At 43.8% G+C, this 12,091-nt stretch overlaps 1 protein-coding gene across 1 annotated transcript in view; it reads right to left on the bottom strand.

The window, feature by feature from the left end:
- Window positions 1-12,091, bottom strand: part of TTLL9 (tubulin tyrosine ligase like 9) — a 73,569-nt gene that overhangs the window by 25,600 nt on the left and 35,878 nt on the right. The window lies entirely within an intron of this gene.

The following is a 12,091-nucleotide window of genomic DNA, read 5'->3' as shown; positions in this document are numbered from 1 at the left end:
TGTGCCAATGCTCATGGAGCTCTGCCAATGCAGACTGGCACCTCCTAGCTCAAGTTCTCATGCACGGCGATCTATCACTGTACTATTTTGTCTAAGTAATAGACCCATTTGCCTGTGCACCACATGGAAATTCTAACTATCAAGAAGAATTGCATAGGAATTATGGCCAGAAATCTGAAGACTTGCATCTTTGTGCATAGTGTACTGCACTGAGTGTTGCATTAGGTATCTGGAGACTAGGATTTATTCCAATTTAATCATTTAATTTCATGATATTGTTGTAGTTCAACCTGTGACTGTGTCTGATGTTCATGATGGTAATGGGCTGAAGGTTTTTCTGGGCCTGGGTCTGTTGGCACTGGGGATGAGGGTTTCCCTGGGCGAGAGGCCCGAGGTGCCTCATGATCAGAGTGTTTCTCCTGCAGATTCACAAGGTCACATTCCTGGGAGAGGCTTTCAACAATCTTTCTCTGAGAAACAACTCTCTTCTGAGGATGATTTGTCAGGTGCAGAATTTAATGAGAGTGAAGATAGAAAGCAAGACTTTTCTAAACAGAGACAAAGTTCTCAGGCACAACGAAGGTCAATTCATCTGCAGGAAGAGAGAGATAAGAAATCCTTATCTGGTTGTAAGGGCAAGAGAAATGCTTTCCTTTCAGTTCTGGGGTCAGGAAAAACTTTACATTGATACAAGGGAAAGAGTTAGCTGAATCTTGTTGATGAAGGCATGATGAAAATACATGATACATATATTGGAAAATATATATTGGATGTAACCATATTAGAAATAGGAATTAGAAAATACATGAAAATACAGAGGGAGATGTATGTATGCATGAACTTACTTCACTTGGGCAAATTAGATGCCACAGAGAGGCCAGGATCTAGGAAAGGAATGTCTAAAGGCTTCTGGCAAATTTCAAGAGACTCTTCCATTTTGGTACCAAGCAGGGCTTATCGTAAGATTAATGAGCCTGGCTATCAAGAGGCTTCTTCAGGAAGGACTTATCTCAAGATGGATGGAAGCTCTTGCTATCAAGTGGCCAGTAGCAGACATTCTGGTGCTTTGGTCCACTAATGAGCAGCTCTTTAGATAAAGTTGCTTAATGGAAGATTGAAGGTGTTGAAGTTAAAATATGCTATTGGAGTCAATGTAAGAGTGGGATTTTGTGGCGCACATTGTGATGCTTGTATGATGCATGCATATTATTTTAAAGGGTATATAAACCAAGGTAATTCTTTTGTTTAGTACTCGGTTTTCTGGACTACCAGCAGGGTCCATATTTGGTTGGCCAACTGAGAAAAAACATGCTTTTACAGACCTCAGGAACTCTCTTTTGTCTCTTTTCCTCAAACCTTCTCCCTGCCATTTCATTGTCAACGTTGGAATTTCGTGACGGTCTCGTTTCCAAGTGTTCCTAGTTTCATGTTCCAAGTTTTGCCAGGATCCTGATCTGTGTATTGGATTTTCACGCAGCCTTGTTCTATGGATTTTATACCTTTGGATCGCGTGTTTCACCTTTGCGCCCTGAAGCTCATGGACTATCTTTTATCTTTCTACTATACTGTTTTTTACCATTTTTATTGCTTTGCTTATACATATTCTTCAATAAGCTGCTTGCTGACTTAGCCAAGCTGGTGTGGTGTTTAAGGACAGAGGTGTTCTTGCTCCGGAGTACAACAGATATTTAGAATTTCAGTGAAGTTCACAGGCAGATGGATCTATGACTTAGTCACAATAATAAATCAATAGATAGATAGCTATGACAATTAGAACTAACTAAAATATCTGCATAAAAGAAATGACAGAGGAAAAAGACTTTCTGAACATCTACTACTTGGTTGTTTTCCTTAAAGTTAAACTGGAGATTTAACCTGGGATGTCAATTAAAGAAAGCATAGAGCTCAATTTATTCAATCAAAAACTCTTGAGGTCAGGGTTCTCAGCTTTTTACCTGCAGCAGCATTTGTAGCTAGCTTTAGATTTAATTTTGTTTTACAGGTTAATGCTTTAGATTTTAATTGTATAGGGCACTGTTTGTATGTGGTACTGGATAATGGAGGAAGGCAGGGAGTTTCAGAAAAGCATCTATTTCTGTTTTATTGACTATTCTGAAGCCTTTGACTGTTCGGATCACAATAGATTGTGGCAAGTTCTTGGTGGGATGGGCATCCCAAGCCACCTTGTCTCTCTCCTGAGGAATCTGTATAACAACCAAATAGCAACAGTCAGAACAGACCATGGAACAACAGGCTGGATCAAGACTGGGAAAGGAGTATGGCAAAGCTGTCTACTCTCACACGACCTATTCAACTTGTATGCAGAACATATCATGCGATGTGCGGGGCTTGGCAAATCCAAGGCAGAAGTTAAAATTGCTGGAAGAAACATTAACAACCTTAGATATGCAGATGATACCACTTTGATGGCTGAAAGCGAGGAGGAGCTGAGGAGCCTTCTCACCAAGGGGAAAGAAGAAAGGGCAAAAGCTGGGTTTCAGCTAAACATAAAAGAAACCCCAAGATTATATGGCAACCAGACAAATTGATAACTAGCAAATAGAGAGAGAAAAAGTGGAGGCAGTGGCAGACTTTGTATTTCTAGGACAAAGATGACTGCAGATGCAGAGTGCAGCCAGGAAATCAGGAGACGTTTCCTTCTTGGGAGGAGAGCAAAGACCAATCACGATAAAATAGTGAAGAGTACAGATATCACACTGACAACCATGAGCCGCATAGTTATTTCCATTAGTAACCAATTGATATGAGAGATGGACCATAAGGAAGGCTGAGCAAAGGAAGAAAGACGATTCTGAACTGTGGTGTTGGAGGAAAATTCTGAGTGTGTCTTGGAGCGCAAGAAGATCCAACCATGTCCATCCTCCAGGAAATAATGTTCTCACTCACTCACTGGAGGGAAAGATATTAGAGGCAAAAATGAAGTACATTAGCCACATAATAAGAAGACAGGAAAGCTTGGAGAAGACAATAATGCTTGGGAAAATTGGAGGAAAAAGGAAGAGGGGCTGACCAAGGGCAAGATGGATGGATGGCATCCGTGAAGTGACTGGCTGGACCTTGAAGGAGCTGCAGGTAGTGATGGCCGACAGAGAACTCTGGCATGGACTGAACAAATAGAATCATAGAATCATAGAGTTGGAAGAGACCTCGTGGACCATCCAGTCCAACCCCATTCTGCCAAGAAGCAGGAATATTACATTCAAAGCACCCCTGACAGATGGCAATCCAGCCTCTGTTTAAAAGCCTCCAAAGAAGGATCCTCCACCACACTCTGGGGCAGAGAGTTCCATTGCTGAACAGCTCTGTCAGGAAGTTCTTCCTAATGTTCAGATGGAATCTCCTCTCTTGTAGTTTGAACAACAACAAAACTGTTTGTAAACAACAACATAACTGTTTGTAGCACTGTTTGCTGTTTTGAGCCTCGAGATGAGAAAAAAAGCAGCATATAAATCAAAATAATAATAATAATAATAATAATAACAACAATAGAAATAATTCTGCAAGTAACACTTCATCTGTCTTTATGGTGCTGTCCTGATGATTATAGTTTGGAGAGATGCAAGACGTTGCTTGCAGAAAGGATACCTCCAACCCAGAGGCAACCTCCGCATCTCTTTCCAAAAGTTTGGGGACAATTACCATTTAAAAAAACAAGCTACTATTAACTGGAGGCACTTTCCTGAGTCCCCTTAATGAAGACCTTAGGAAAAACCTTGAGCTCTTGGGGAGAAATGGTGCAGAAGAGGAACCCGGTTTGTCCCAAAATCACCCGGCCCCAACTTTCCAGCGGCATCTATCAGTGCTGCCCGCTCCCCACGCCAGTCCTAAAGCTGACGATGCTGTTTTATTTAGCAACATAAAAAAGGAATGCTTGATGGTCTGCCGTGATATAAAGGTTTTATGGCCACCGATTTGGGATGGCGGCATTACTCATGAGTGGCGCTGCCTGGGGTGAGTTATGCTGGCCATCCCAGAGGAGAGCCAGTAAAATCTTTACGGCACTGCTGCCCGTAACCATACACGTTTGTCTCTTCCACATTTCGGGCAGAACTTTCCTCTTGCTCTTGTTACTGTTTGGGAAAGTTTTCACATGGAGTTACCCTTGAAGAACCCCTGGATCTGAAAATAATATTAACAAAGGAGCAATGCTATCCACCTACTGTTTGGTCACCCCAGGGATGCCAACAGTGAACCCAAAAGGCAATTCCATGCTCCTTCCGACAGTCAGAATCACATAGAGTTGGGTGGGACTACAAAGGGCATGTAGACCAACCCCCTACCCTGCAGGAAGACATAGCTAAAGCACTTCCGAAAGATGGCCAACCTCTACCTGAAGACCTCCAAAGAAGTCTACCACTTTTTGAAGCAGTCTGTTCTGAGGAACAGCTCTGATCATCATATTCCTAATGAATAGGAAAAATGTATGGCATTATACTAAGGCAGAAAAAAGGCAGATATATAGGATGGGTGACATTTTGCTTGACAATAGTACATGTGAACAGAAACTAGGAGTCTTAATAGGCCACAAGCTGAACGTGAGCCAACAGTGTGATGCTGCAGCTAAAAAAGTCAATGCGGTTCTAGGTTCCATCAATAGGGGTCTGGTGTTCAGATCCAGGTAAAGAGGTCTGCTTTGGTCAGAACTCTTTACCTGGAATAAGACTGTGTCCAGTTCCGGTAAACACAATTCAAGAAGGAAATACACAAGAAAGGAAGTGCTCAGAGAAAGGAGACTGAACTGTTCAACAGTGGAACGTGCTGCCTGGGAGTCCAATGGAGTCTCCTTCCTTTTCTGGAGACTTTTAAGCAGAGGCTGGATGGACATCTGTCAGGGGGCCTTAGATTGTGTCTTCCTGCTTGGTAGAAAGGTAGGACTGGGTGGTCCTTGGGGTCTCTTCCAACTCCATGACTCTATATTTGTGTGTTTCTGACTGCCATTGTCTGTGAGCAGCCTGCCATGCTTCGGGGTGGTCTGCCCTCCCACGGATTCAGGGCCTGTGCCCTGCAATGCTACCAATCTGTCAAAAGCCTTCTTGAAAGTGGTTCTGAAGCCCTGGAATCCCAGTTCCCCCAAGTGATAAAAGCCAGCTTTCGGAGGCTTGCGGGAAGTGAGATACAGGGCTGTTAAAACGCTTCTGGCTCAGGCTCGTATATTACCTGCCCGGTTTTAAGACCCACGTATTTCTCCCCAGCAGAACACTTTGTAAGGCAAAGAAAGAAATATTTTTACTGCAGGCTCTTTCATGAGATCCTTCCCCACGCTCCCTCCTTCATTTAAGTGGCAGCTGTTTGGAAGCATCCACAAACTCAGCACTGGCACCGAAGCGGAGATGAGAAGAGAAAGGAGCAAAAAGCACTGACCCACAAAGTGGTGTGACCCACCGGGGACACTGTAGGGAAGTGTGCTTCTCAATACAGGCCTCCTTCAACATTGGTTGGGGTTAGGGTAGCATTTTGCAACCTGGAGGTTGGGTCACAAGGGGGGTGTCAGAGGGGTCACCAAAGACCATCAGAAAATCTGTATTCTCTCCTTGTGGAGAGAAAAAAGCAGGGTATAGATAAAAAAAATTGTATCAGGAGCAACTTGAGAAACTGCAAGTCACTTCTGGTGTGAGAGAATTGGCTGTCTGCAAGGACGTTGCACAGGGGATGCCAGGATGTTTTGATGTTTTAGCATCCGGTGGCGCAGTGGGTTAAAGCCCTGTGCCTGCAGGACTGAAGACTGACATGTCGCAGGTTCGAATCCAGGGAGAGGTGGATGAGCTCCCTCTATCAGCTCCAGCTCCCCATGCGGGGACATGAGAGAAGCCTCCCACAAAGATGATAAAACATCAAATCATCCTGGCATCCCCTGGGCAACGTCCTTGAAGACGGCCAATTCTCTCACAACAGGAGCTCCTGACACGACAAAAAAAAAATATCCTTGTAGGAGGCTTCTCTCATGTCCCCACATGGGGAGCTGGAGCTGACAGAGGGAGCTCATTCGTGCTCTCCCCAGATTCGAACCTCCAACCTGTCAATCTTCAGTCCTGCCAGCACAGGGGTTTAACCCACTGCGCCACTGGGGCCTCCTATATATAAACATGATAATCTATATAAATAAAAAAAGTAATGTTCGTTTGTGGGATTAACATAACTCAAAAACCACTAGACGAATTGACATCAAATTTGGACACAAGACACCTAACAACCCAATGTATGTCCTACACTCAAAAATTTGATTTTGTCATTTGTAGTTGCTGGGATTTATAGTTCACCTACAATCAAAGACCATTCTGAACGCCAATGATGAAATTGGGCCAAACTTAGCACAAAGGACTCCCATGACCAACAGAAAACACCCGAAGGGTTTGGTTGGTATTGACCTAGAGTTTGGGAGTTGTAGTTCATCTATATCCAGAGAGCACTGGAGACTCAAACAATGATGGATCTGGACCAAACTCTACACGAATACTCAATATGCTCAAATATGAACACTGGCGGAGTTTGGGGAAAATAGAATCTTGACATTTGGGAGTAGTATTATATGTAATATAATAATATTATTTTTATATATTATTATTTTATATTACAGCATATTATTAATATTTATATCTATATAAAATAATATTATACGTTGATATATAATATTATATATTAATATATAATATTAATACCAGGGACATCCGCAGGGATACCAAGGTGCTTGTCTATAAAGCTATTGTCCTCCCAATCCTGCTATATGCCTGCGAGACATGGACTGTCTACAGATGTCACATGCAACTCCTGGAACACTTCCATCAACGATGGAAAATCCGGAAAATCCAACAAATCTCTTGGGAAAACAGGAGGAAAAATATCAGCGTGCTGGAAGAAGCAAAGACCACCAGCACTGAAGCGATGGTCCTCCGCCATCAACTCTGCTGGACCGGCTACGTTGTCCGGATGCCTGACCAACATCTCCCAAAGCAGTTGCTCTACTCCGAACTCAAGAATAGAAAACGGAATGTTGGTGGACAGAAAAAGAGATGTAAAGATGGGCTAAAAGCCAACCTTAAAAACTCTGGCATAGACACTGAGAACTGGGAAGCCCTGGCCTGTGAGCGCTTCAGCTGGAGGTCAGCTGTGACCAGCAGTGCTGCAGAATTTGAAGAGGCATGAATGGAGAGTGAAAGAAACATGCCAAGAGGAAGGCATGTCAAGTCAACTCCAACCAAGACTGCCTTCCCCCTGGAAACCAATGCCCTTATTGTGGGAGAAGATGCAGATCAAGAATAAGGCTCCACAGTCACCTACAGACCCACCAGTATACTGATCTTGGAAGACTATCCTTGTTGTAGTAGAGTCTGCTGGCAATGTTGCAACTGGTAGTAGGAGTGGTAGAGGAGGGAAATGGGGCGCCCAGGTGATAGATGAGGAGCAACAAAGGAAGAGAATCCGGGAGATACTTATGTCACCCACTGATGAAGAATCCTTTGAAGGTTTCTCCTAGAGTGAAATGAGAGAGGAGGAGGAAGGAGATTCAGATGGGAATAGAGGCATTAAGAGGATTACTCGAGAGCAGGAGTCAGACGAGGAACATCAGAGAAAGAAGATCCGGGACATACTTACTGCTCCCACTGAGGAAGAGGATTTCATGGGTTTTTCTGGGAATGATGGGTCTGGGAGTAGTGAGGATGAAGAGGAACCACTGGATTGGACCAAGGTACAGGAGATTCGGAATGTGTGTACTCAACCAACGTCCAGTGACACTTTTGCGGGGGTTTCTGGTGGCGGGGATTGGCAATCAGGTGATACTGTGGAATCATGGGGAGACCTATATTTGTTGTTTTAATGTGTTATTTTAATATGAACTATGATGTTTTTACCGATTGTATGTGTTTTTATGGTTGGAAACCGGTCTGAGTCCCTCAAAAGAGGTGAGAAGGTCGGTATATAAAACTCTGAAATAAATGAAATAAAATAAATAAGTCTTGACAAGGGGTGGAAGAGTTGGAGGGATGGGTGTTGGCGTTCAGCTGTAGAAGCTAAGCCAGTAGGGCTGTCCAACCACGAAAAAATTTGTTTCTAAACTCGATTCGTTTTTAGGGGTTTTTTGCGTTTCGTTATTTAAAAGAATTCCGAAATTTTTCTTTTAAAAAGTTCGATATTTACGAAATTTCGGAAATTACGAAACAATTTCGAAACAATAACGAATCGATTCGTTAATGGTGGACGCGATTGCGCAATGCGCTAAAAAACCCTCCAAATGGGACAGGGGGAACTTCTGAAGCTTCCCTCTCCCTCTGTGGTTGACTGTTGGTGTGATAATTTTTTTTATCACTGATAAAACAAACAACGACTATAAAACTTGCACCAGACATACGGAAATAATAACGAAATAATAACGAAACAATTTCGAAACAATTACGAAACAATTCTGAAACAATTACGAAACGAATTGGAAAAATTCGTTTCATTTTTTAGTTGCTCCTGAATGGTTCAATATCGCTTTGTTATCAAAAAAATAACGAATTAATAACGAATTACGAAATTAACGAACGAAACCGCCCAGCCCTATAAGCCAGCTGAGAGTGATGAGGATGGGGTGGAGGGCAGCTCACCATCAGATGATGAGTTGTAAGATAAATGAAGGCACTGGAATGGTAGAACTTTGCAGTAGGCAAAGTGTTGGTTTCGTGCCTTGGGTCTTGTCGCTGGCGCTTTCCTGTTGGGTTTGGATCTGCAGGTTGCTGTTTTGCTTTGTGTACTGACCAGCTTGGATTCTCGTAAGTACGGATTTCTCCTCTCCTTGACTTCGGACTGTTTTTGACGATGCTGCTGCCTTTTGGACTTTGGAATTTTCGACTGGGATTTCCTCAACTTTGGACTGTTTCTGGACAACAGCTTCTCTTCATGGCTCTTTGTTTGCTTATTATCTTTGAACTGTGTGATTTTGGCGTGTTTTGGAAGAACTCTTATTTAATCCGGATTTTTTTGCCAGTTTAATCTGGTTTATTTTTCAAGTGTGTTTTTCAAACTGCAAATTGCTGCAAACTTTGAGTTTTGACCAGAGGCACTGAAGTAAGTGTCTCTGAGTCCTGTTTACTTTGCTTTAATAAACCATTGTTTTGGACATACTGTTGGGGTTCAGCCTGTGTGTGAACCTGAACCTGAACCTGATTCTCTGATTGTATTCCCTGATGCCAATGTAGATGCCAATGTGAATTCTGAGGCCAATTTAGATGATGATGGTTTGAGTAGTGAAAATCCTACAGCCTTGGAATCAAAATTCCCATGAGAACATGCATTCCGAGCCGAGCGGAGAAGTTTCACTCCCTTTTCCTCCCAGCCTTAGTTCTCCAGAGAATCTGACACCTGGTCTGCCTAATGAGGATAGGCGGGGGCAGATTTGGCAGAGCTGGGGAGAAGCACAAAGTTTACGTAGGTCAGCCAGATTGAGAGAAATGCGAACAAAAACATCAGGCGTGTCTCGCAATAGATTTCTCGGCTTTAAGTATGCCTGGCCTGAATGCAGCTTCAGACCAGGCATCGTTCCAGATTCATGTGCAAGCTTTTGCAGGTCTCCTGATTCAAGTGGCCTTGTTCCTCGGAAGTTTTCTAGTTGTTCCAAGTACGGTTAATGGATTGCTAACAGTTTTCAGGATTCAGCAGTTATGCTGTGGGTTTTATGATCTTGTTTATGGACATTTCTTGTTGCTGATTTTTACTGTGACTTTTTACCTTTGCATTTTTCCTCTATTTTGTATTCATCTTTCATCAATAAAAAATGATTGTTTTCCTAGAGTCAAGTGTGGTGGATTGTTGTCTGAGGGTCCAGTTTCCTGCTCTGGGTTGCAACACATACTCCTGTGTCTGGCTCTTTAAGGCATCTGGGTTCCGACAATTCTACTCGGACAACAAGGAATCGCCTAAGTAAGTACACATATATACACACATATACACACACAAAAGACTTATACACAGACTGGGCCACAGTAACATGTGGCAGGTGACGGCTAGTAATAACAATAACAATAATAATAGTAATCATCATCATCCTTTCAAATATTTAAACATACCCAGCTCCCTAAGCAACTACTTCAGACTTTTTATCATTTTTGTCACTCTTCTTTGGACACATGCCTTCTTGAATTGCTTTGTCCACAGGGTCATTTCAGAATAGAGCAGAATATTTATTTATTTATTTGTCGTGTCAGGGCAACCAGTCAATTGTATTACATTTCTAACAGAACAAAACAAACAAACAAACAGAAAAAATACAAAATGTGTGAGTTTGGTAGTTGATTAAATGTCCTTTGACCAGTATCTGGCCCCTTGGAGTGCCTCTGGCGATGCTGCAAGGAGGTCCTCCTCCCTTGTGCATGTGGCAGGGATCAGGTTGCATTGCAGCAGGTGGTCTGTAGTTTGCTCTTCTCCACACTCACATGTCGTGGACTCCACTTTTTGGCCCCATTTCTTAAGGTTGGCTCTGCATCTCATGGTGCCAGAGCGCAGTCTGTTCAGCACCTTCCAAGTCGCCCCGTCTTCAGTGTGCCCAGGGGGGAGTCTCTCATTTGGTATCAGCCATTGGTTGAGGTTCTGGGTTTGAGCCTGCCACTTTTGGACTCTCGCTTGCTGAGATGTTCCAGCGAGTGTCTCTGTAGATCTTAGAAAACTATTTCTAGATTTAGGTCGTGCTGGCTGATACCCAAACAGGGGATGAGCTGGAGATGTCACTGCCTTGGTCCTTTCACTATTGGCTGCCACTTCCCGGAGGATGTCAGGTGGTGCGATACCGGCTAGACAGTGTAATTTCTCCAGTGGTGTAGGGCGCAGACACCCCATGATAATGTGGCATGTCTCATTAAGAGCCACATCTACTGTTTTAGTGTGGTGAGATGTGTTTCACACTGGGCATGCGGAGTAGCATAGCTCAAGGGCAGATATCTTCACTGTGTCTGGTTGTGATCCCCAGGTTGTGCCAGTCAGCTTTCGTATGATATTGTTTCTAGCACCCACCTTTTGCTTGATGTTCAGGCAGTGCTTCTTGTAGGTCAGAGCACAGTCCAGAGTGACTCCCAGGTATTTGAGTGTGCTGCAATGCTCCAGTGGGATTCCTTCCCAGGTCATCCTCAGAGCTTGGGATCCGTGTCTGTTCTTGAGATGAAAGGCACATGTCTGTGTTTTAGATGGGTTGGGGATCAGCTGGTTTCCCCTGTAATAGGCAGTAAGAGCACCTAGAGCTTCGGAGAGCTTCTGTTCAACCATCTCAAAGCTCCCTGCTTGAGCAATAAAGCGACCAGAAGAGCACAATAGAATGAGTGGTAATATGGTTTCCCTCCATCTCTAGACTCTGGACTCCTATTGATGCTGCTTAGATTTGCATTGGCTTGGTTCTTGGCTCATGTTCAGTTTACGGTCCCCAAAGACCCTTTCCAAACCAGGTCTCACCCATCCTATATCTGTGCATTTCATTTTCCTGCCTAAGCATAGTCCCGCACATTTTCTGTCATTGTTTACTCGTTGCTCCTATGACCCGGTGTTTTGTATGCCCTTCCTGAAGATCAAAAGAGAATGAGGATTTTGTTGGCTGTTATAATTGATTCTTCTCAGCCGTCTCTCTATGGAAGCCGGGAAAATGGAGCTGGCAAGATGTTGTGCATCTCCCGGGGAAGGCTTTGCTGCCAAAGCCAGATGAGGAGAGCCATTTAGCATCATGCACGCTGCACCACGGCGGCGCGTAATTGCCTCCAGACCCATCTGTGAAGCGCACTGCAGGACGGGCCCTTTGCTGGGCAGAGGAAAATGGGCATCAGCCACCCGCTTGCGCCGCTTTGCCTTGCCCGCCAAGAAGGGGTGGGCTTCCGAGGAAGGGAATGGGAGGCAATTATGCAAACGAGCCTCTGAATTACTGCCAAGAGGATAGCAGCCAGCGATTATCTAAGTCTACAAATGATAATTTGTGTTAATTGCCAGCAAGGAACCTTGCATTAAAGCCGATTTGGGCCCACATCCTCAATTAACATTGGGAGAAAATGGGGATGCGCTAAATGAGAGCGTATTAAACAGGTTGCAATTATCAACATCGCGCTGACAGGTGGAAGGATGC

The sequence above is a fragment of the Anolis sagrei genome, chromosome 4 (genome assembly GCF_037176765.1).
Source record: "Anolis sagrei isolate rAnoSag1 chromosome 4, rAnoSag1.mat, whole genome shotgun sequence".
NCBI classification, from domain to species: Eukaryota; Metazoa; Chordata; class Lepidosauria; order Squamata; family Dactyloidae; genus Anolis; species Anolis sagrei.
Note: the sequence above shows the minus strand (reverse complement) of the source record. Positions and strands in the feature narration are given on the sequence as shown.